Source organism: Sciurus vulgaris, assembly GCF_902686455.1.
Source record: "Sciurus vulgaris genome assembly, chromosome: 8".
Classification (NCBI taxonomy): domain Eukaryota; kingdom Metazoa; phylum Chordata; class Mammalia; order Rodentia; family Sciuridae; genus Sciurus; species Sciurus vulgaris.
This window is the reverse complement of record NC_136468.1, coordinates 38,272,962-38,297,737: the sequence shown is the minus strand read 5'-3', so window position 1 is coordinate 38,297,737 and position 24,776 is coordinate 38,272,962. Positions and strand designations below refer to the sequence as shown.

The 24,776-nt window shown below is 36.3% G+C and overlaps 1 long non-coding RNA gene across 2 annotated transcripts; it reads right to left on the bottom strand.

Moving 5' to 3' along the window:
• Window positions 1-292: 292 nt before the first annotated feature.
• Window positions 293-23,879, bottom strand: LOC306668727. 2 transcript variants are annotated; one of them, XR_013765952.1, is made up of 5 exons: window positions 23,747-23,879; window positions 23,503-23,589; window positions 17,250-17,483; window positions 5,070-5,202; window positions 293-3,653 (listed from the first exon to the last, which is right to left on the bottom strand). It is a non-coding gene; the product is annotated as an uncharacterized lncRNA (long non-coding RNA). The 2 variants fall into 2 exon arrangements; XR_013765953.1 differs by lacking the exon at window positions 23,747-23,879 and having other exon boundaries at window positions 23,503-23,658.
• Between the last annotated feature and the right edge of the window lie 897 nt (window positions 23,880-24,776).

Below are 24,776 nucleotides of genomic sequence, written 5' to 3'. Positions count from 1 at the left end.
TGTGCATTGTAAGCTGTTGATATGAGGAATAGACATTAAGAAGAAAAAAATATTTATAAAAGTATGCAATTATAGTCTGGAAAATCAAACATCAAAATAAAAAGGACTTCTGTGACGTTTTAGTGAAGAGAGAATAGAATTAATATACATTACGTTTGCATAGTTTCTTCGGTTTGGCATACTTTTTCTATTGAGTATGGGTCTGTTTTAAACCCCCCTGCAAAAAAAAATACTAATCCTTAAGGTTCAACTTCTAGCTTACTCATATACTTTTCTGAATTTTTAAATAACAGGTATAAATACAGCATCTCTTTGGGAATGAACAGATAGATATAAAAAACTATTTCTAACAATGATATACTCCTAATTGTGTGCATATAGGCAATCGGCATCCAGAGAGGGAGAGTTATGAAGCTAGCATTTTCATGGAGTATTAATATCACCCTAAAAGCAACTCTATCCTCAGAATTGTTTTGGTGGCTGTCACAGGGATGGATAGCTCCCAAAATGAAAATAGGCTCCATTTAGACAGTAACTGCTGCAGGTAAAAGTTCTGCTTGACCCACTTTTTTTTTTTTTTTTTTTTTAAATTTTTCACCTTATTTCTTTGAAAAATACAAGAAAGAAAAAAGAAAGCAAAACTCCACTTTCCAAGATTTCTATCTCTGCGTGAATAAACAGGTGATTGTTCTAGTGATCTTAACTAAGAAGAGTTCAACCTGTATTTCTTGGAGAAGCTTGCAAGTTGTCATCACTTTGACTCACCTTTCATCCCGCCTTATCTGTGATGCTTTCCTTTTGTTTATCCTTTGTTGCTGCTCTGGTTGTTGAGGGATATTAAGGGAATTCATACAGACAATGCACTTTTAGTACTTCAGTTCTCCACCCAAATGTTCCCCAGCCTATTTCCTTCCCCTTAATTGTGGTTATGCACTCATTCGCCTTTTTTCTTCTTCCACTGGGTCCCTGTTCTCACTCCTAAGTGAGGCACCTTCTGGTACTTACAGATCCCATCTGCTGTCTAACATTTTCCTTTGACTTTTAACCTCTAGTTAGAAAACAATTAGCTGATGAGAACCTACAGCAAACTGATCACTTTATCTTCATAGCAGGAAGGAAAACAAAACACAGGAATTGCACATGGTAATCTTTCAGGTATTTTGCTTTGGATTTCAAGAGTTTACTTCAATAATTATTGATCCTATTATACCTAGTGTTCTGGGCATGAATATACAAGCTTCTTCAGGTCAGGGACTTCGCCTCCATCACCACTGTGATATTCAGCAAAATTGCACAGATATGATACTGTCGGGAGTGGGAACTCCATGTGACTTTGTGCATGCATGTCTGGATAAATGTGTGTCACAAGGCACCCTGCCTGTGACACCTCATAAGACTTACATGCTCTCAGCATCTTCTCTTCCTATATATGGCTCACATATGCAACTCACTCCTACATTTGGTTTTAGGGGCAGGAAGTGCACACATATTTTCAGTAGCATTAATAATGTTATAAGCATTTGGTTTCAGATAAAAAGATCTGGACTATTGGGAACTCAGAAAAATGGACACTTGAAGTGGTTGGGTGGTTTTTATAGAGCTTACTGGGGGTAAATAGTTGAGCTGAATCTTGAGGAGTTAGAAAAAGAAAATGATGGGTAAATAAGTACAAACCCAAATTATGTATAAGTAATTGGTAGATTCCCTGATATGAGTTGCAGAACCTGCTACCACACAGGGCTCATGCTCAGGAAGCCAACCCCGGCACACAGGGACATAGGTACTTAGGTATTTCCCCTATTACCATCACCAACATCACAAGATTTGAGAGATGGGTGGGAACAGTGGCAACCTGGACCATTCAGCTGCTTCTGAAGTGGCAGTGCAGTTCAGCCTGGTAGAAAAGTAGGGTTCATGCAGCCAGAACTTCTGATTCTACGAGGCAAGACTTGGTTAAAGTTGAACTCTTACAATTTAAAATCATTTCACTCAATTAAAAACAAAACCCAGCAGACCCAAGTAGTAAAGCTTAGATCCAAATAGCAAGGCTAAAGTCACTATCTTGCTGCACCGATCCCAGAGCAACCTTCAACAAAAGTTATTGACAAACTTTGTTGAATGGATAATATTGTCTCAGGTTTAATATAAAGTATTTATTGTCAAGAATTTAGAAATAATAAATATACAGTACAAGATTTAGAATGTTCTTGCTTGTTCGAATTTCATTATTCTCTGCAATGTCACAGTCTTTAAAAAGATGCTTTTCTTTAATCCAAAGGATCTCTAAAACTCCTGATGCTACACAGCACCACCAGCCAAACTTTAAAAATACAGATTTCAGAAAATCATCCCTAATCTGTCCAATCAGGATCTACAGGACTGTGAAGCTGAAATTCATGTATAGGTTAGAGCCATATGTATACCTGAGAACGACTTTATTAGTCTTTGGGATATTTTGCTGTGTTTTGCAACAAAAATCAGGTACAAGTATATTTCTATTGAGCTTCCACATCATGTAGTGATATTGTCTCTATTTTGTAGTTTGAAGTTTTATGTATATTAAAGAAACAGTCAACATAAAAATAACTATAACAAGATTACATTTAGTCTTATCTTACATTCAGAAATAGAATGGAATAACTAATTGATAACTAAATATTAACATGCATATGTAATGTGACATGAGTTAAATTTTATACATTAAAATTATATCATATATTGGTGGTATCAAGTAGGCCATATAAAGTAAGAGTCACCTAAAATATTGATTTCCCCTTTATTCAAAGTCCAATTAACAGGTATAAGCATAGCTGATAAATATTTTATAGACTTTTGCCTAAATGTAAGTGATGCATATCTTTTCTCAATAAAAAAGTTTCTAGGCATGCATAAATTGCTGTGAAATACATTTAAGTATAAGTTTAAATATACACAACTCAGAGAAAGGCTGAGAATAATTTTCTTAATAAAGTAATAAATATTTGGCTTATTAATTTTCAAAAGGCATTGAAGAAGTCATTCTTCAAAAACTCTTTGGCGCATCCTGGGGACAATTATAATGCTGTAACAATGAATGTATTTCACACAAATGCATTTTTTGTACATTATTACCAAGTTATGGCAACTTTTGAAGAACTACCTTTCTCTAAGTGTTTTACAGCTTTGGTAACCATAACAACCTAACATTTGTCCTTTACTCCTAAAGAGAAAAACTGCTGCATTTTTTTTTCCTTTACCCTGAAGAAGCTTAAAACATGGAGGTGAAACATCACATTTAATGATACCAAATTCAATGCAATGTACAGAAACAATTGGGAAAAATAAATATCTACAGAGTTGCGTTCTTTAAGCAATGTCCTCCTTTTTCACCTCAGGTCCTTCAACATGCTTTGCCAATATTGCATCATATTTGAAAATTTAAAAGCATTTTGCTTGCTAGTAACTGTATGGTCTTAAATTCAAATAATTCAAATAATTGTCATATCAAATTATACTTAGAAAAGATGTGAAAAATTTAACATATATTATACATAATATATTGGGGTCAGGAGAGGGTTTGCTTTTAATGAGACAAGCATTCAGGAAGTTGAGGCCCAAATGCTTCTCCCCTTCAGGACCTATCTTTTTCCCATAGCTGGATCGTCTCCCACTGCCTGTGAGGAAGAAACAGAGGTTTAAAGGCTATGAGAACTTAGACCAAAGAATAATTTTTAAAAACAGGTGAAGTGAACTACACCAGAAATAGAAAGAACATACTGCATGACATCACTTAAATGTAGAACCTAAAAAAGCTGAAAACACAGAAACAGAATATAACAATGGTTAGATCTGGGGCTTGTGGGTGACACGGATTGGGGAGATGCAGGCAATAGGGTGTGAAGTTGCAGTTGTGTAGTGTGAACTGTTGAGAGATCTCATGTATGACATGATAATTTATTATATACTGGAAATTTGCTAAAGAGATTTTGGGTGTTGTCACCATCAAAAATAAAAATGGGGAGTAAATATGTGAGAAGATAGATCTGTTAATTATCCTTGACTGTAGTAACTATTTTGCTATGTTTATTAAAACACCATGTTGGAGACCTTAGAGACATACAATTCTTATTAAAAGACTCAAAAATTAGGTTACCTGTTATGGAAATTGAATGAGAAAAGCTAGATTTAAATAAGAAAAGACTCGAGGAATAGTGAAATGGATAGAAACCATGACCAGACTCCTGTTTTCTATTTTGGAATTCTGCTGACACAGTTCCCTTTGAAAAAAGTGAATCCTGGTGACCAGGTGGTCACTGTGTGTCCCTAATCCTAGAGCCTTGGTTTCAATATTTCCTCCACTCATATTCAAATTCTCAGCCATATTGCCAACCCGTTTATTTAATGCCAGTTTTACAAAGAGCTTTCCGTTTATGTTTTATAGGAGGGATAATGACTACCACTGAATGGTGAACTGCAGTAAGGCATAGAACCATCTGGTTTGGTATTCCTTCCCATTCCTGCATACCACCAAATGCCCCAAGAAGGGGAAAAGACACTGAGACCATTATAGGATTAGTGGGGGAAATGACTTGACTGGCTCACTCCTCTTATAGGAGACAGTCTGCACTTGTTCCATCCTGCCCCATGTTCCAGATTTTCACCATTGCCTCCAGAGGTCCAAACTTCCCAGGCTACCTGAGATGCCCAGGATCAGCCCCATATCACGTTGCATATCCACTACCATGACCAGGAACTCTTGGCCTCAGTCTTATATTTCTGTCTACTTACTGTCCTCACTTGAATATCTAACAGGCATCTTCAACATAATATATCCAGAAGAGAATTCTTGGTTTAACCCTGGCTAACCTGCTCTTCTTATGAAATATTATCCCATCCATTCGGCCACTCCAAGAAAATAAAATGGAAGTTATTTTTGACTTTTCTTATTTTCTCACCTCTGACATTTAATTCATGTACAAGTCTTGCAAAATATATCTCAAATCGTTCCACCTCTTCCAGTTTCTACCACCCTCACGCTGGTCCAGGCTGCACTGACTCTTTTAGACACTGGCAGTAATTTATGAACTTACCTTCCTAAATTTATTCTTGTTCCTCTCCAATCCATTGTCTATACAGTCATAAGAATAATCTTCTTAAGTTTAATCTTCTTAAATTGAATCATGTCATTTCCTGGCTTTAAACTTTCCAATGGTTTCTCATTACCTTTAGGATAAAATACAAAAGTTCAAGGTCAGCATCCTCAAGAGAGAAGGCGTGGTCCACCTGTCTCTTCCATCACCCAGAGCTCCCTGGTGAGAGAGATGCTAAGTCATGGAACTCTGCTGAAAAAGCAGCCTGGAAGATCTACAAGCAATCAACAAACATATGGAAAAATGTTCAACATCTCTAGTAATAAGAGAAATGCAAATCAAAACCACCCTAAGATTCCATCTCACCCCAATTAGAATGGCGATTATCAAGAATACGAGCAACAACAGGTGTTGGCGAGGATGTGGGGAGAAAGGTACACTCATACATTGCTGGTGGGGCTGCAAATTAGTGCAGCCACTCTGGAAAGCAGTGTGGAGATTCCTTAGAAAACTTGGAATGGACCCTCCATTTGACCCAGCTATCCCACTCCTTGGCCTATACCCAAAGGACTTAAAATCAGCATACTACAGAGATACAGCCACATCAATGTTCATAGCTGCTCAATTCACCATAGCCAGACTGTGGAACCAACCTAGATGCCCTTCAATTGATGAGTGGATAAAGAAACTGTGGTATATATATACAATGGAATATTACTCAGCCATAAAGAGTGATAAAATTATGGCATTTGCAGGCAAATGGATGAAATTGGAGAATATCATGCTAAGTGAGATAAGCCAATCTCAAAGAGCCAAAGGACGAATGATATCGCTAATAAGTGGAGGATGACACATAATGGGGGGGAGGGAAGGGTTAGTGTTAGGGTTAGAGTTAGGGTTAGGGAGGGGGGCAAGTATGGAGGAAGGAAGTACTGTATAGAGGGTAAAGAGGGGTGGGAGGGGTGGGGGGAAGAGAAAAAATAACAGAATGAATCAAACAACATTACTCTATGTAAATTTATGATTACACAAATGGTATGCCTTTACGCCATGTACAGAGAAACAACATGTATCCCATTTGTTTACAATAAAAAAAAAAAAAAAAAAAAAAAAAACAGCCTGGATCCTTACCACAGTGGACAAGCCTTGCCCACTCATTTCTCTCCCTTTTAGTATGTCAGGCATTTGGGTGACTTTATTTTTGAAGGACATCAGATGGCCTGGATGCTGGTGATGCTGGCAACCAGGTGGAGAAGGAGCCTGGTTCCTTGTGAAGCTGAATTTGGAGGCGGACCCTGTACTTGGAAGAGCTAGGGCCTTAGGGTTGGGGCTGGTCCTGGCTCTCTTGTTCAAGTCCAGGCACCAGACTGCACACCCAGGGCCATTTTGGGACAACTTTTGTTTTTATAAAATTCAGATACTCCCTCTGTCATTTCATTTTCTTCAGAGCATTTATTAAAGTGAATTATATTTTATTCATTTAAAAATACTACAAATTGTTGCATGCCTACTACGTGTCAGATATTATTCTAGATACTTGTTAATTACTGTGTTCTTCATAGAAAAGCAAGCTCCATGAGCAGAGTTTGTCCTGTATTCTTAAAATGAGCATTGGTTGAATGAATTATGAATTGCTAACGTACTTTTTAATCCTAAAAGAGACATTTTATTTCAACTTCTTATGGGTAGCATTAATTTTAAAGTAAGTTTAAGTTCTAGCCTTGACCAAGCCCACCCAAATGACATAGTTCTGTCCTCTTAATTTCAGAGAAACCATAACTTTTATAATCCAGACTAGCTTACTTCTGAGAGTAAAAGATATGGTATTAAAAATGTGCTGGGACAATAAGCATAAACTGATTTTCAGCAAACTGAGATTGTCCTGTGCAATCCAAGTGCATGCACAGTTACTAAAGTCTATTCTCTAGTTACAGAGGCTGCACTTGACTGTCAAAAATGATTTCAGTAATCGTGTTGTCATGTGTGCTCTTAAATTTTAAATGGAAAAATAATTTATACTTTGATACTTGCTACCATGATAATGAAAAAAACTAACACATGCTTACTATATGTTGGGCGCTATCTAAATTATTTAACTCCCTTAGTCTCTACAATGAGCTAATAAGGTGAGCATTGGTAGCATTCTCATTATAGAGGTGAGAAAACTGAGGCATCGAGAAGTTAAGTAACTTACCCACGGATATACAGCTGGTAAATCATAGAGCTGGAGTTCAGGCAGTCTCTCTCCATAGTCCATGTCCTTGTCTACCAAGTTGCCTGTGTGACCTACAGACTGAACTTACTCTATGTGCCTAACTGCTGTTTCCCACATGGTGATTGGTAAGGGGTAGACTGTGCAATGGCTTGAGGGACTCTTAAGAACTTGACATTGGTATGGTAATGGCAGGGGACTTCCGGACACTTTAAAGCGAGTTCTGCTTCCTCAAATGTTGAAGTTTAAACTTTAGGGAAGTGCTGAGCAAGCTCAGAAAGTTCTCCTCGAGGGAGAAGGGGCCCTAGCTGGTATCCTGGTATCCCAAGAAGTGAGAGCACTCTGCCCCTTTTATACATTTTAGACTTTCTTTGTTCTCCTGTTCTCTCCCCGATTATCTCTCTCCTTCCTGTGTACTTAACTAGGCCCAAGAGACGGTGGGATGGTCAAAAGGTGAGAAGCAGATGGTCATGGGGAAGGGCCAAATGGAATGATCCAGACAGGCAGCAACCCAGGGGACATTCATTAACAACTCCTTGTCTGCAACCATTTGGGAGGGGTAGTATAAGCAGTACTCTTGGCAATCAAAGGGCTCTGGAGACGTTAACATTACAATCTCCCAGGGGTTGTCTCCAATTTTGGGGATCCAAACCAGCCTCCCTCTTCTTGATTTGATGTGGGATTGCCTATCTACACTAACTGCCTGTCTTTAATTCTTGTTTTATTTTTTGTCTGCCAAGAACATCTTCTCTTTCTCTTTCTCTTTTTAAAAAACTGTTTTTATGTTAGAAGCCTAAGATTTGTTCGTTTTTCAAAGTAGTCTGAAAATAAGAAATTTCAGGTCAATAACAAGTGTTGTGAAATTAGAAGAATAAATCTTGAGTGATTTTATTAATTGAATAAGAATTTGGTGTCAGACAAATGAAATTACTGTCTGATAGATAGTTAGATGTCATACCTCTGATTCAAACATGAAATATTCCTGTTTAAGACATTAAAATATGAGTTGAAACATATAGGAAGCCGAAAAAGTCTCATTGTAGATGTTGTTAAATGATACATTGTGAATAATTTTAAGTGATTTTATTTTATGGAATTAAAATAAGGATCTTTTGCACTTTTGTATCACATTTTAAACTTCAACGTTTTTATTTTTTAAAGTTACATTATTATTTGTTTTTTTTGTTTTTTTTTTTTGGACTGAGCTTTGAACCTAGTTTTATTCTTTGTTTTGAGACAGAATCACTAAATTCTTGAAACTGGTCTTGAAGTTGTGATCCTCCTGCTTCAGCCTCCAGAGTTGCTGGAATTACAGACATGTGCCATAATGTCACTCTTAAATTAATTTTTAAAATGACAAAATTATAATTTTGAATTATAAATTGTCATTCAAAATAGAACAGAATAACCCATCATGGTAGCATGTGCCTATAATCCCAGTGATTTGGGAGAATCACTGAAGAAGGAGAATCTCAAGTTGGGGGCCAGCCAGTCAGAGCCACTCAGGAAAACCTTCAGCAATTTAGTGAGATCCTGTCTCAAAATAAAAAATAAAAAAGGCCAAGGGATGCAGCTCAGTGGTAGAGCACTTCTGGGTTCAATCCCAAATAGAATAAAGTAAAAATGTAGCTGTCAGTCAAAATTAACATTCAATAAAAATCTCACTATCAGAAGTAATTCTTAGTAAAACTGAATATTGTTCAAGGTAGTGCATGTTTATATGTAGAAAGATAGACAAATAGATGGTTTCAATACAATAGTATGCTATCTTTAAATTTAAATTTAAATCGATTTTAATTTTAAGAGAATTTAAACACTCAAATGAAACTGATAGAATTTCTGAGCTCTGTGTAAAATTTTATTTTCACCATTGATATAACTTCCCAAATGATCTGCCTGAAGTTAAGAAAAATATGATGAAAACAGTAAGATTATGAAATAAATTTTAAAGTATGTTTCCACTTTTTCCTCTTCTGGGGTGAGTTCTACTGAAGAATGAGAAATAATCACTCAGAAGGGTTCCCACATTTCCTTTCTGGCTCTAATTTACTGAACAACCAAAAACCGCCTGTTTTGAACTATACAGCCTCAATGACTTCTGTGTAGGAAGATATTTTGGGGAAATGGTGAGTGAAAATTCCTGTTTCATAAATGTAAGTCATTTGTTGGGTTAACCTGAGAGCAGTTTCCCAGAATATCAATTCCCTCTGCATTTTTGTGTGTGTATGTGCCAGGGATTGAACTCAGGGACATTTGACCACTAAGTTACATCCTGCCCTATTTTGTATTTTATTTGGAGACAGGGTCTTGCTGAGTTTGTTAGAGCCTAGCTTTTGCTGAGGCTGGCTTTGAACTGGAGATCATCCTGCCTCAGCCTCCAGAGCCACTGGGATTACAGGTGAGTTCCACCTCACTGGGGTCCCTCCACATTTTTGAAGGCATATTGTTGTAGATACATTATCCAAATTCATAACATGAATTTCCTCTGAGTTCTACATTTTTGCTTATTTGCTTTTATTTTAGTAGATTTAAAAGTCACATCCAGTTCTTTTACCATTATTTCTCAGTTCTGAACCTAAAATGAATTCATCTGTTGGGGAAGGATTTCATGAAGTAGTTTTGTTTGTTTGTTTGTTTTGTACTTCCCTGGAAGGGGCCACACCTGGTGTGTCTCCTCCTTGAATGAGAATGGTTTTGTGCTTTTACCATTTGATAGTGATGTCTCTGGGTATAATTTTTTGACTCCTTACCTTACTGCTTTGTTGTTATGGCTTTGCTGTCTTTGGGTGTTGAAGTGTCTTGCCTCTTTTACTCTAATATCTCCAATCAAGTATCCTTAGTTGGTGGATTTTTAACATCAATCACTTTCTTTCCTTTTCTTTAGTACATTTTTTTTTTTTTTTTTTCAGGAAGGGTTCATGGGTTGTATTTTCCCCGAGTTATTTTTTGCTATTGCTGTTTTTCTTCTATAAACTACCTGTTGTTCTCATATTTATTACTATTTGGTTTATGCAAGAATCTTGAGTTACACTCTTTCCAACTGAATCTTGTAACATTTGTCCCTTGTGCTGTGATGTCCTCTGACATGAAAGCTAGTTTAGTAAAATCCAGATCAGTCTGATAATTCACCTTTTATCATTTGTAGATTTATACACCTGCATAAGTGCACATACCCACACAATATTTTTTTTTTCTCATTGAAGAATTCTCTCTTATCCTCCAAGGTTTAACCTTCATCAAGATTTTTCTTAGTGCAGGTTGCAGTAAAAAATTTTCTGAGACTATAGTACATCCTTTGGAATTGTATCTGTAATCCAATTCTTTGTTTCACCTGCACTTTGAAGCATTTTTTCTGTTGCTTTTGTTGACTATCCTAAGTTAGGGACATCATTTTTTTTTTTCTGGATTATTTTAGTTTAATCTTATTTCTATCTATTATCTGCTCCTACTCACTAATCTCAGTATTCTTTTCCTTGTACAGTCACCATAATTATACCCCTTTCCCTAGTTTAATATTTTTTTAGTGTATATTTTATCTCTTGTTGTGTATAAAAGTGTCTAAGTCATTAGTTCTGCCATAGTGGATTTTACTCCACAAGTTGGCTTCCTTGAATCGCCTTCAGAAGAGAAAATAAATTCTTCATGGGAATTTTCTTTGTATCTTAGATCACTTCTTTACACAGTAGATTTTTCATTTCCTTATTTTTTTAATCATTTTCCTTTTATACAGTTGTTTTAAGTTCTTTTAAATAGTTGTCATGCCATTTATTTATAGATTTATAGTTTTTTTTTTTTTTTCTTTCTTTCTACAAGTTTCACACAAGGACCTCTATCAGGTCCTTTATTCTCTATTGTTTACTTCTCTTCTATCTGGAATTTTAAATTTTTTCCTCTAAGCTCTGGTTTACTTTCAGTCTAACTCTTTCAAAATTTGGGTGGGCTGTATTGTACTAGGGAATATTCTTAGAAAATTTAAAGCTATCTTTGTTCCATCAATACTGATAAACACATTTCAGAATCCAGTTTTCCAGCATAACTGATCTATTTATTTGTCCCATTCTTGTTATGAAAATTTGCTAATGGCATATATTCTCATTTACCGAATAAGTTTTTAAAGTGGTACTCAGTCATTAGATAAGATTTTAACTAAACTGCAAAAAAAAAAAAAAGAAAGAAAGAAAAAAAAAAAAAAAAAACCCTGAAACAATAGGTGACAGAAGCAAAAACACACATATGCATATATGATATCATTTTATATTTCTCTATTTTCAGTGAAACATTCTTGGTTGAAAGTAGAAAAAATTTTGGACTTCTCCAGAAAAAAAAAATTACTCACATCCCCTCAAATCTAATAGTTCTTTACAGTTCCTATTTGTGCTACACATTGGGATGTGTTCTACCTAATATTAATTATATGAAATAGTAAAATTAAGTTCAAACATTTTGGGGGCTTTGGAATTACTTTTGTAATGCTGTGAATAGACAGCAGTTATATCTCTGCAAGCAGAGGTACTAATACATGCAGGAACTTCACCGACTTGGTTCTCATTTAAATTTCTCATAAAATTGCTTAATTCTATGTTATTTTGAAATGGTCTTAATTGATTTTCAGATTTTGTGTGTTATCATGAGGATATCTTTGTATCTTAATGCTTTGTCTCTGCCTTATTGTTTTGCTCAAAGCTAGCCCATTGAGATCTCTTGATATGAGGCATTTTCTTCTTAGCCACATTTTATTGAAATGTCAACTAGCACTGGAGTTTTTCCTTCCCTAGATTCTGAAACTCACAGTGATCTTGGCTTTTACATGATACTTTAATAATGTTGCCAATCCCCTGTTACGTTGTTCACATCAGCTATTTAGCCCCAATACCTAAAGCTTGGGAATCACAATGATTCTTTTCACTTTCTGCTTCTGCAATTCCAAGTGATATGAATATTAAGTTATTCTTGCCCCAAAGCAAAGTATATTCACCAAGTTATTTGCTGAGTTCAGGAGTCTCTGGACCTCATTTTAAAACAATAACATTAATAAAGAAGCAACACAAATATGAATGGTATTTGAAAAGTGAGAGAAATAAAAACTTAGAGTTTTTAATATTGTTTAAAAAAAAATCCATTGGTTGAAAGTCACCCTGAGTGATGCAACAGAACATGCTCTATAAAGGATATGGTGTGTTTTCAAAAGCAATTCATGGAGTGAAAGGATGCTTGATTTTGGCACTGTAATAACATCCTTTGGATTTCATTTGTATGGATTCTCAGAAATTTAAAACTTTTTAGACAGTAAGCATTTCAGAAACAATTCTACATGGTAAGTTAAACTTATATTTACTTCCAATAATAAAACAATATTTTATTGAATACTGACCTAACCTTAAAAGTTACTTCTTGCTGTTCACAGTCCTAACTAATATGAATACAGTGATTATTATGGTTTAGATATGAGGTGTCTTACAAACTCCTGTTAATGCAGGAATATTCAGAGGTAGAATGGTTATATTATGAGTTCTATAATCTAATCCATCAACCCAAGTTTGAATGGTATGACTGGGTGATAACTGTAGGCAAGTGGAGTATTGCTGAAGTAGATGGGTCACTGGGGGTGTTCCCTATAACCATTGTTCTTCCTGCAGCCCTTTCTTTCCCTTCTCTGCTTCCTGGCTGCCATGAGGAGAGCAGTTTTCCTCTGTTGTGCCTTTTCCCATGATGTGCTGCCTCATCTTGGGCCCAGAGTAATGGAGTCAGTTGTCTATGAATTGAGACCACTGAAACCAAGATCCTCCAATAAACTTATCCTCTTCTAAGTTGTTCTTTCAGGTATTTTGGTCCCAGTGAAGAAATGCTAAATAAAACAAAGCTGGTACCTAGAAGTGGGGTCATTTCTTTGACTACACTGAGCATGTGGTTCAGAAGCCTTTTGAAATGTTTTGCATGAGGAATTTTGAAAAGTTTAGAAATGCAAGCGGTAAAAGCTTTATAATGCTATAAATGAAGCTTAATGGGCAATTATGGTGGAAGTTCAGAAAATCAGAATGATAGGAATGCAGGTCATGCTCATGAAGTTTCAAGGAAAATGAAGATTCTGTAGGGAATTAATCTAGAGGCCATTGATGGTACATTCTGGCAAAGAATATGGCTACATTTTGCCTATGACCTGAGACTTTGTGTGAGACTGATTTGAAAGATAATGGAATGGATCTAATGGAGGAAATTTAAGGCAACATTGCATTCAAGCAATGGCATGGATATTGCTATCAGCTTTTAGCCAGGTTTATTGTGAAAACTGGGAGGAGTAAGAGGAGCTGAGAGTTTTGAAAACATACAGTTTGAGCAGAAAAGTGCTTGTAAAACTGGGGACAAGAAAACTGTTTTTGTTAAAGAGATTACAGCTCCTAAAGAGATGCTAAGCACTTTGTACAGAGACAATAGGAAAGATGCCTTGAGGGCATCTCAGAAATTTGAAAGACTACATACATTACAGACTAAAGAATGTAGAAGGGAAATTTCCTTTGAAAAGAGATTGTGGGAGCACCCTGCTTGTTCAGTGGGTCCGGGGAAGTTGTTTCACCATTCTCAGCCAGGCAGGCACTCAGAGACTTCCACAGTCAAAATCCCAGGGGTCCCAGGTGTTGTGTTGCTGGTGGCAAATTTTGGCATCTTCCATATGATTCTGGTTCTGCAGAAATTCATGATGCTGGAGTTTGGCGTCATGTAGGCTTCCACAAAGGTTTCAGAGGATATCTGGGGGCCAGTGTTTCAGAAGGGTATCTGGAATCCCTGTGGGATGCCTCTGAGAGGGCAATGTGTGAAGCTGTGAAGGTGAAGCCACAGCTGTAGTGAAGACCCTGTGATGCCAGTAATGTATACTAAATGCCAAGAAAAACTGCTGAATGTGGGACAGCTAAGCTAAAGAGAGCCTATGTACACTACAACTGGTAAGGACAAAGGAGCAGGGTTGCCCAAGCCCTTTGGAGAGTAGATCTTCCTGCCATGCGATCTAGATCCTGTTTGTGGAGTTACAGACAGAGTTATGGGACCTGTTCACCTAGGTTTTGGTCTTGTTTTGGTCCCAATCTTCTTTTTATTCTCCTATTCCTCCCTTTTGGAATGGGAATGTTTACTGTGTGCCTTTGTATATTGGATTTTAACTTGCTTCTGATTTTTACAGGGGCTCATAACCTAGAGTTTGCCTTCTGTCTAAGAGGAGAGTTCAGACTTGAATCTTTATGCAATTTTAGAAATACTGATTATTGGATTTGGGGAGATTAGTTAAATGCATTTTGCACTATGAGACGGACATGAGTTTTGGGGGCCAGGGTCAGAATATTATTGTTTGGATGTGAGATGTCCCCCCATAACTCCTGTTAATACAAGAATATTCAAAGATAGAATGGTTAGATTATGATAGCTATACAATAATTAATTTAACCTAGCATTCCATTGAATGGAATGCTGGGTGGTAACTGTAGGCAAGTGGAGTATGACTGGAGAAGATGGTTTTCTGGGGGTATTTCCTGGAGGGATTGTTCTTCCTGTATCCCCTTCCTCTCTCCTTTCTCTGTCTCTCCCTATTTTGTGGTTGCCATGAGGGGATCACCTTTCCTCTGCTGGGTCTTTCCTCCAAGATGTGCTGCATTACCTTGGGCCCAGAGCAAGTCAGTCATCTATTGCCTGAGACTTCTGAAACCATAAGCCCTGAATAAACTTTCCTCTTCTAAGTTGTTCTTGTCAGGTATTTTGGTCACAGTGATGAAAAAGTTCACTAAAACAGATATATTACAATATTATAATTTTTTAAAAAGAAGAAGAAATCACTTTCAATTCCAGCTAGAATTTCATGGTTCAATCCTTGCTTTCTGAGAAAATATACAAGATAGATCATCCCTGAGGCCAAAGGGCTACTTACCTGCTATAAAGGTGGCATTGAATTTTGTTGACTTCTTTGATCTGTTGTGCATTCTTACATTATTAACTTATAAACATAAAACTGAATGATATTTAAAAATGTTTTGATCCAGTCTTTGAAGTAAAGAAGACTATTGACTTGGAAGTTTCCCTAGACACAGTAGCAGAGACTAAAAGACATTAAATTTAAATTCCAAAGTGAGTGCACTGTGCTGGACCATGTATCATGTACCTTGTACCATAGACCTTCCAAGACAGGTCAGGGTCATTTATCCTCAGGGACTCTTGACTCTGTAAACCACCCATAGTACAAGTGCTGGACTCAAGAGACCTGTTCAACAGGAGTGCTTCCCTCAGCCATCTCATATTCAGTTTCTCATGCTCAGTGGGGTGAAATCTTTGGAGATGCTGTGCTATTTTAGTGCTTGGGTCCCAGATCAAATCCCACAGAATTTCAAAGAACCTATAAATTAGGAAAGCATGCAAAGCAAGACAGAACCAAGCTGATCACCTAAACAGATAATTTGGCTCCAGGTCTACAGTATCAACACAAAGACAAAGTGAAATCTCACACCATAGTTAAAAGATGTAAACAAGAGGAGCATTAAAGTAAGGCAATTAAAACATAAATTAGGTCAAATAATTTCATTCCACAGTTTAAAAAATTTGAGAGTTATGTACTGCTTATTGAATTGAATCCAACTGCTGAAAGTGATGTTTAAGGACCTCCAAATTTGGCAACAACCTCCTTTTCCAGGCTCATTATAATGAAGTGCTTCTTAAAATGTTCCATTCAAATGCCTCTATTGCCAGCAGGAGTCATGCTATATTCCAGGAATCTGGAATACCTAATGTAATAGCTCGCACCTTTAAAAAGTCGTGCATTTTGTTTTTATAGTAGAAAATACTTTCACTTGCTCACAATTGAATGAAATCCATGTTTTAGGATTAGGGCTGCACTAACTCTGTAGCTGCAGTTATTTTCTAGCATGCCATCCTATGAATCTGGATATATTAGCATTCCAGTATGAGGAGCTGGAAAGAAGCTGAAGCTTTGGGTTCTATTCTAGGCCTACCATTAATTTTTTTGTGATGCTGGCTGGGTCTTGTGTATCTTTCTTGGTATCATTTTCCTATCTGAATAATGAAGTCATATTAGATGAATGGACTTCATTTTGTATTTCTTTTTAGCTTTGGATATGATTATGTGAAATAGATAAATGTGGAGCTCATTCACTGGAAGAGGCCAGAATGGACTTGTAGCCGTTCTGCAAAAGACTACATAAAAGTACATTGCTTTTCTCCTTTAATTATATCTTTATGGTATTATTTTTCATTGCCTTTACTCATTCTACTTGAATATTTTCCACTCTCCCTGAAAGCACAATGATTTCCCTCCATCTCCATGCCTGCTGACCATCCTGCCTCTGGGCTAAGTTTGTGGTATACACAGAGCTCTCTCATCTGCTCTTAAAATTCTGTCCACCTTGCAACAGCTACTTAAATATTACTATCTTCTGGAAAATTTTAGTTTCCTCTGTCAGAAGGAATCTCCTTCCAGCCCTTATGAAAGACTTTGTGTTTCCTTCATTTCACTGTCTTGATTAGCTATTGGTGTATCCCTTTTCAGACCTGCTAGATTATAAGCTCCTTTAATAGCAAAACCATATTTTACTTATGTGTAGCAGAAAATAGTGAATTCCTCCTTCTTAGCCCCAAACTGTTGATCTAGCAGAACAGGATGCTGAAGACTAAATGAAAACAATTTGCCATCAATGTAATTATTTTAATGTGAGATAGGGTCCAGAATGAGTAAAGTCCTCCACAGTAAATAAGGCTCACCTGGATATGTGGTACTTTAGGGCCACCTCTAGGCCAGATGTAACTATGGACAAATAAGAAAGAGGTACCCTTTGGATGAAGTCCAAGGAGGAGCAAAGTGAGGCTGGAGTTCTGCATGCTCTTTCCTTTACATTCTTGTGTAGAATGTGGCCTACCTGACTTGCACAACTGTGTGTGTTGGTCTTGTGTGCTTCCTTTGCACCTCATGATAAATTCACCTGTAGAGAATGTGAATTCCATCAGTGCCCATTCTCCCCCTGTGCAGTAGTCAATCCTCTGTGCTGGGAGAACATCTCAGAGCTTGTAGAAAAAGTTCAGATTCCTCAATTTGCAAGATACAATGAGGGTGGCATTAGGTTCTTTTCTCTTCCACTGTAATCCTTGCTTTATATTCTTTATTTGCTTTAAATTCTTTAAAGTTTCCTCATCATGCAGAAACAGAGTATTTCAACCTAGGGTTTAGATATCAGAATTACACAGTCATTATTTGGAAAATTAATCAAGTAGATCCTGTGATCTGCATGCCCCTGCTATTCAAGCATGCTGAATCCAAATCTCTGAGCCTTTGAGCCATGAGGCTGAGTATCTGCTTACCCTTCCCTGTGCAGACCCTCCCTTTCCTCCCCTTCTCAGCTTCCATCCTTCTTCACGTCCTAGGTTCCAGTCTTGGAAGCTTTAGTTTCCTATTTAGAGTATCTACCAACACTTCTCTTATCATATTCTTCGTACAATCCTGTTCATCAAACCAACCAAATTATTGTTAAGATATACTTATAAACCCATTTTTAACATATCCAGAGAAAGGGGAACTTTCTTTCCTTCTTCTCTGCCTGCCAGGAGGAGGTGGCCGTGGAAAGAATGAATTTAATCCCTGACCATTCCACACGGAGTGGTAATCGGCCATGAACAAGTCTGTCCTAGCCCTTCTGGGGCAATTTGATTTTGTTTCAAATCTGCCTGTCTAGAGTATGTGTGGCTTCCTTTTCTCCTATACACAAGGAAACCACATCTGGGTTAGGACCAAGGGCCTGCCTTTAGTGGGCTAATCCAGAAGTTTCTCTTTCTATATCCCAGTTCTCTGAGCTTCATGAGAGCAGGGCCCCTACGTTTCACAGACTGAGTTGGTGTACACATTGCAGTCTTATTTCCCAGTTGGGTGTAGGACAAGGTCAAACACTGGGGAACAGGGATGGGAAAACAGACTCTGATCACAATTCTAAGCCAAAAGGTTATCGGAATCTATATTTGAAGTTGAGCTGTAAACCAAGACACCACTCCATTTCCTTTGACCCAATCCAGATGACATTCCAACATCATGAATCACCCTGGCAGTGTTTTGACTGTTGCCTTTTCTCAACTGCATTCCTGGCCTAAAGTGCTATTATTTGACCAATCCAATCATTTCAACTTTCACTTGCTAACAATAGCTGATTGCTCTTGTCAAAAAATCATGTCATAATAACTATGCACTCAACTCTTAACCTGGGTGGTAGTTGTATCTGAAAAACTGTTGGAAGTGAAAGGATCCTGCTGTTGCATTTAAGTATTAAAAAAATTAGCTTAAAACAGGTGAAAACATCTTGTTAGTTCTCCTTTCATTCTCAGAAAGTAATGCTTCCTGTTTTTTTACATTTCTGGGGCATCTTCTCATGAGTGGATTAGTTGCAAAAGTGATAATTTATATTTCCACCAACAATTAACTACTAGTAGAAAATTTTAGACTTATGAATTAGACTCTTTACAAAGGTACCAACAAAATTTTCATGTGCTTTTGAAGAAGCATGGAATATAATTTCTATTCTTAACAACAACAATAATTATTATGATAGGAATTACATTTTCAACCCTACGTCTTTGGTATATAATCTAATTCTCATAACAATGCTGCCAAGTCAGGATTATTCTTCCCAACTTATACATGAGAAAGCAATTCTGTAAAGAAAGAAAAATTTCCATTTTCACACAGTCAATAAATGGAAAGATTACAGTATAAACACTGTTTTAACTACTTCCTTTTTCCTGAGTAGTTTCCATTTTTTCCTCTCTTTCTAAACATTTTTGGCATCAGGATTTAAATATTCTTCCCTGATCTGAGATGCAGTAAAAATTCCAGTATGATGATCAAGAAAAGCCTAAAGGGCTACCTGTGGGCTGAATGACCACTAAGGAGTACTTTTGGGAAGATTGCTTTAGTTACTATTGAATTTACTGAACTTGGCATCAAATATCTTCTGCTGCCAGATACCCTCAAGGTGCATCCCAATTTGTAACTTCGAAACTACAGCCTTCAAGATCATAACCCCACATCCTATTTGTAGATCCATAAATTACAGTGTGACTATCCCAAGTGACAGTTGAGAAGGAAAGTTCATGAACGTATTTGCATCTTCTGATGCTTTGATATTTTGGAAATGGGTTATTTGGTTTGGAGTCAGTAGCGTCTCCCCACTTTCTTTCCCCTTTCCAAGTTTCATAATTTTTCACATAATTGTGCTGTTATTTCTTTACTTATTTTTTGGGTACTAGGGATTGAAGTCAGGGGCACTCAGCCACTGAGTCACAGATCAGCCCTATTTTGTATTTTATTTGGAGGCAGGGTCTCATTGAGTTGCTTAGCAACTCACTTTTGCTGAGGCTGGCTTTGAATTTGAGATCCTCCTGCCTCAGTCTCTGGGATTACAGGCATGTGCCACCATGTTTGGCAGTTGTGTTGTTATTATTCCAGGATGAGAGTCACTTTAACTCTTCTGATAAGTCTTTTTGTTTTGTAACTTTCTTCCTTGAAAGGTCCAAGAACAGTGTTTAAGGATATATTTCTATGGGTGTGCTGGTATGTCCAACAGAAGTGGAATAGATTTCTGTTTTACTACCTAAAATTGGCTTTAGAAAGCAAACTCCTTTTTATTTTCATAAATTAAAATTATAAGGTATGTATCCTGAAATTTCCCTTTCTAATAGTCATCATGAAAGGATCATAAGGAACAGTGGTTCTCAGTCTTATCTATATGGTAGAAGTACCTGGAAAGATTTAAATAATCCTATTGTCCAGCACCACATATCAGACCACTTAAAACAGAATTGCTGGGAGGAAACCCAGGTAACAATTTTTTTTTTAAAAAAACTTCCCAAGTGATTTCAAAGCAAAACCAACATGTAGAACAATACTGTCCAACAATCTTTATTATTATCATTTTCCACCATCAGCAACACCTAAATTTTCTTTGATGTTTAATTACACAAGGTATTATGCATATGACACACAAGGAAAATCTTAAAATAGAACAAGCTTTGCAACTCCTCACAGTAGAGAATTTTAGCATTAATTTCTTCCTTTATTCAATAATAAGTATATTCAATAAATACTACCAAAATCTATAAGCTGAGCTAGATGCCAATCATACATTAGTAAAAAAACTAAAAATAAATGTGACCCCAGAGAATTTAGTGTGTAGCAGAATAGGAAAAATGGAGAAGACTATATACAGGGTGTTGTTAGTTATTTCCCAACATCTGTGGACTTAGATACATATTTTAAAATTTCCAAGCTACATTCTTGGTTTTAATTAAAACCAACCAACAGCACCACCACCAGTACCAACAACAACAATAAAAATCCCTCCTGCCTATTACACTAAATAAATCTGTACCTACTGATGAAGTTTTCATTGAGACAAGAAAAGGTATGATGAAACTTTATTCAGGCAGCAAAAAATCCTGAGAAAAGAAGTCTGGTCATAAAAGTTGGAATTACTTGTTAGCTTACTGTACATATTTCCATGTCCTTTAACATTTTGTAAGTGATCATTTAGAGATGTTCAAACAGTTATTTCAAGCTGTCAAGTACATTAGATTGCTTCATACAACATCGATGTACAGAATATAATTAAATTAGCAAAAATGCTAGAAGAACTTATAGTGAACATAAACCTTTTCTTTCCTATTATAATGGAATTGTTCTAATTGATTTTTTTAAAAAGTTTTTATTATGTTTCCTGGTCAAATATCATTAGCATATAATAAAGGTATCATGTGGCATACATCTGTGTCAAAATTACTGTGGGCTTTGGGGTTCCCTCGCTGGGACTAATACATAGTTGAGCTAATTAGTCTTCTATTGTTCTTTTAACAGCAAGGCCAATGAGATATTCTTATTTAGAATGGCAACACAAGAATTCTTTTTTTCTCCAGTGGTCATATTTCTTAAGTGGTAGTTTTTGAACATGATATTTAAAATCAGGTATTTTTTAATACAGTTAATTTGTAAGTAATTGTAGCACTGTATATGTGCATGGTAAACTATGAATACTAGAACAATAATGAACAAATTATAAAAATACCTTGTCCCCTTATTGAACATTATAACACTAAAAAAATTCATAACAATTTTGATGGTTATGGTTGATGCCCTTTTGACTGTTACAATTTTAAAGATAACTTTAGTCAGCTGGAAAGCATATGTTAAAAGGGAATAGCTCAAGTGAAACAAATTCTTCTTGCTTTTGTCTCCAAGTGAACTGCACTGTGAAAGGACACAAAAATGCGTTTGCATTGCCTGAGAGAATTGCAGTGTGAGATAAGGTGTAACTGTCTAGTAACTGAAAACCTCTTTCTGCTACCAGAAATATTAAAAAATTGGAAAAGCCTGTTAGTTTTTTTTTTAAACAAGTGAAACAAGTCATTTGGTTTTTAAAAAGTTTCTTTATAGGAATATACATTTTTCATGTGAGTTGTCCTGGTAGATTTCCTAAAAGCTGATGCTACAAGGCAAATATTCCTACATGAAGGCCTTTATGCCCACTCAGGTGTGTGAATTGAAGTTCAGCTGAAGCATTTTTAAAAAGAAATCCAAATTTAAGAAATGAAGCTATTCATTATTTTTGCCTTATCTATTAAAAGTCTTCAACACAGAATGAGAAGGGTTGATTGTTTCACTCTTGCTCTGCTGTTCAATGAAGCTGCTCTAACACTATTTGATGACCCTTCTTCCACTTTCTTCCTTCAGTCAGCTTGAAAGATCCTACTCTGTATTTTATATATAGAGAGAGACAGGTCACTGCTTTCAATTTGTTAAGGAATGTTTTCATGCAATTGAGATATCAAAATATCTGTACATAATGCCAGCTTCCACTAAAGGTCACATTGTACAGTCAGATTCTGAGAGGAAATGTACAGAGTAACTTCTCCATACATTCTACATTACACACTGTAGAACTTTGCTTAGTTAGATAATACACTGCTAAGGTATAAACATCTTTGGTTAAAAGATTCCTTTTGTTTATAATGAAACATACAATTTTCCAGGGTCTTAGGGTGTATGTGTTACTTAATTTGATCATTAAAATATGAATAACCTATTTGGAAACAAATGCATTTAGAGTATCTTGTTTTTTAAAAAATTAAAAACAATGCAACAAAATGCTTCTGTTTATTTGAAATAATGATGGTTTTAGTTTAAGTACTTCTAATTTTTAATACAATTTCTAATACTTGACAGATGAATTTTATGTACCTTTCTGACTAACTTTCCTTTCACTATTCATTTCATCTTCCCCTTGGCCATCGGTTTTTCTATCCTTTAATTCTTTCCATCCCCCCAATTACCTTAATGAACACATGGCTAAAATTGACTAGGAAAGAGTTGCTTTTTATTTCATATTTGAGTTGAAGAGACTTACTTTTCTAAGCAATAAAGTTATTTTACTGTCTTATATCCAGAGAACTGTTCATTTATGTGTTTTGGGACACAGTGCATGTATCTTGTTTTATTTCTCTCCATTGGAATATTGGATAAAAGAAACTAATGATTTATTTATAAAGACATACTTCAAATGATTGCAGGAGTGATCATAGTGTAAAACTTTATTTGTAAAATTCACGTCTACCCACGAGAAAACTATCTCAGGACCATTTTCTTATTCTTGGCAGATTGGAAAATATCCTTTTTGTACAGATGACATAAATCATTGAAGAGAGGAAATTATAGAACTACTTTTCTTAGTAATATTCCTCAAAATGTTGGTAACTTGTTATCATGATTAACATTTCTATAATTATTAAAACATTTCAATAGAGAGCATATTTTAATTTATGTAGTTGTTAACTCTAAATCATGATTTCTACGATCATGGGTTTTATTTTAATGTGAAATTTGCTATTCATTTTTTCGAGAAAGCAGTCAGAACAACAAAATAATTTTACGCTTTATCTTGATACTTCTTATTAGCTTTCTGCATTTCATCTAAATCAGCTAAATCCTTCAAAAGAAAATATAAACAGAAGATGTGACATGTCAAATACTAGGCATTCCAGCAGAGAATGAATCCTTTCTAATTTGAAAAGGAATTAAACAAAGTCAACTACTAAATGAGAGTTCACCTTTCATTAAAAATAAATCAGCTAGAATAATTTTACAAATTGACATACTGATAATTATTAGTTACATGTTAAACTAGGTAGAGAGAACAAACTTACTTTTCTCTGAAGTATTCATGAATATCTGGAAAGTTAATCTCACATCTGGCCATCAGCACTAGTTGTCAACTTCCCACTAGACTCACACTGAAATTTAAGAGCTCAGTTGTCAAAATGCAATGATAACGTTGCCAAAAAGTAATAATGATATTGAGAAGAAAGTCTGATTGCTGCTCTAATACAAGAATCAACAATTCTTTATTAATTATGAGGCATGTTGTATCATGCCTACTGTATTAATTACCCTGATTTCTTTGGCCCTCCTTCTTTCTGGACCTCTTTGTTTCCACCTGGGGCAGTCAATAAATTCTTGGCTCTGCAAGGGCCAAGTCCTCTCTCCCCTGGTGATTTCTGTGTATCCAGGCTGACCAGTTTTAAATGTTTGGGCTTTTAGTTTCTCTTGCCTGGTCCCAAGTGAAATACACATTTCAGGCAATCAGTCTGGCATCCTGAACAGCTACAAACAAAACAAATCAAAGCAAAACAAAACAAAACAAAACAAAACAAAACAAAACAAAACAAAACAAAACAAAACACCAGATGGTGCAACCCGGAAGTGTGATAGAGTTCAACTCCCCATGAGTTAACTTTGTCCAGTGGGAAACAAGAGACAGGAAAGGGCTTGCAAATAAATACATCTTCTTTCTTAATCCAATGGACTGCTCTAAGGATGTTTCTCCTTATAGTTTACTAAGGTCTTTCAACCTGCCAGGCAGAGACGCCCGATGTGGGATCTTCAGAGGGACCACAGCTGGTGGTGAAGCAGAGGTCAACAGTCACACATCGCTTCACACTGCTGCACATCCTTCCTTTCCTAGCCTTCCTCATACCTCACTCTTGCAGTCCTGGGTTCCTCAGTCCAAATAATCCTTGCTTCAGTCTCTAATTTCTACAGATTCTGGGATCAAGCATAAATGAAGCTGAAGTGACAAACAGACAAGACTATTCTTAATTCAATGCCTCTGCTTTCATATTATGAAGCCACACTTTTTTTTTTTTCTCCAAATAGAAAAAGAAATCCAGATTCAAAATTTCAGGGAACAAAATAATTCCCTAATAATGCCATAATTTGGTAAGTGTTCTGCTTACATATTATCAGCCACACCTAATCTCTGACTATACATTTTGGAGAGAGAGAGAGAGAAAAAGAGAGAGAGAGAGAGAGAGAGAGAGAGAGAGAGAGAGAGAGAGAGAGAGAGAGGAGAGAGAAAGAGAGAGAGAGAGAGAGAGGAGAGAGAGAGAGAGAGAGAGAGAGAGAGAGAAAGAGAGAGAGA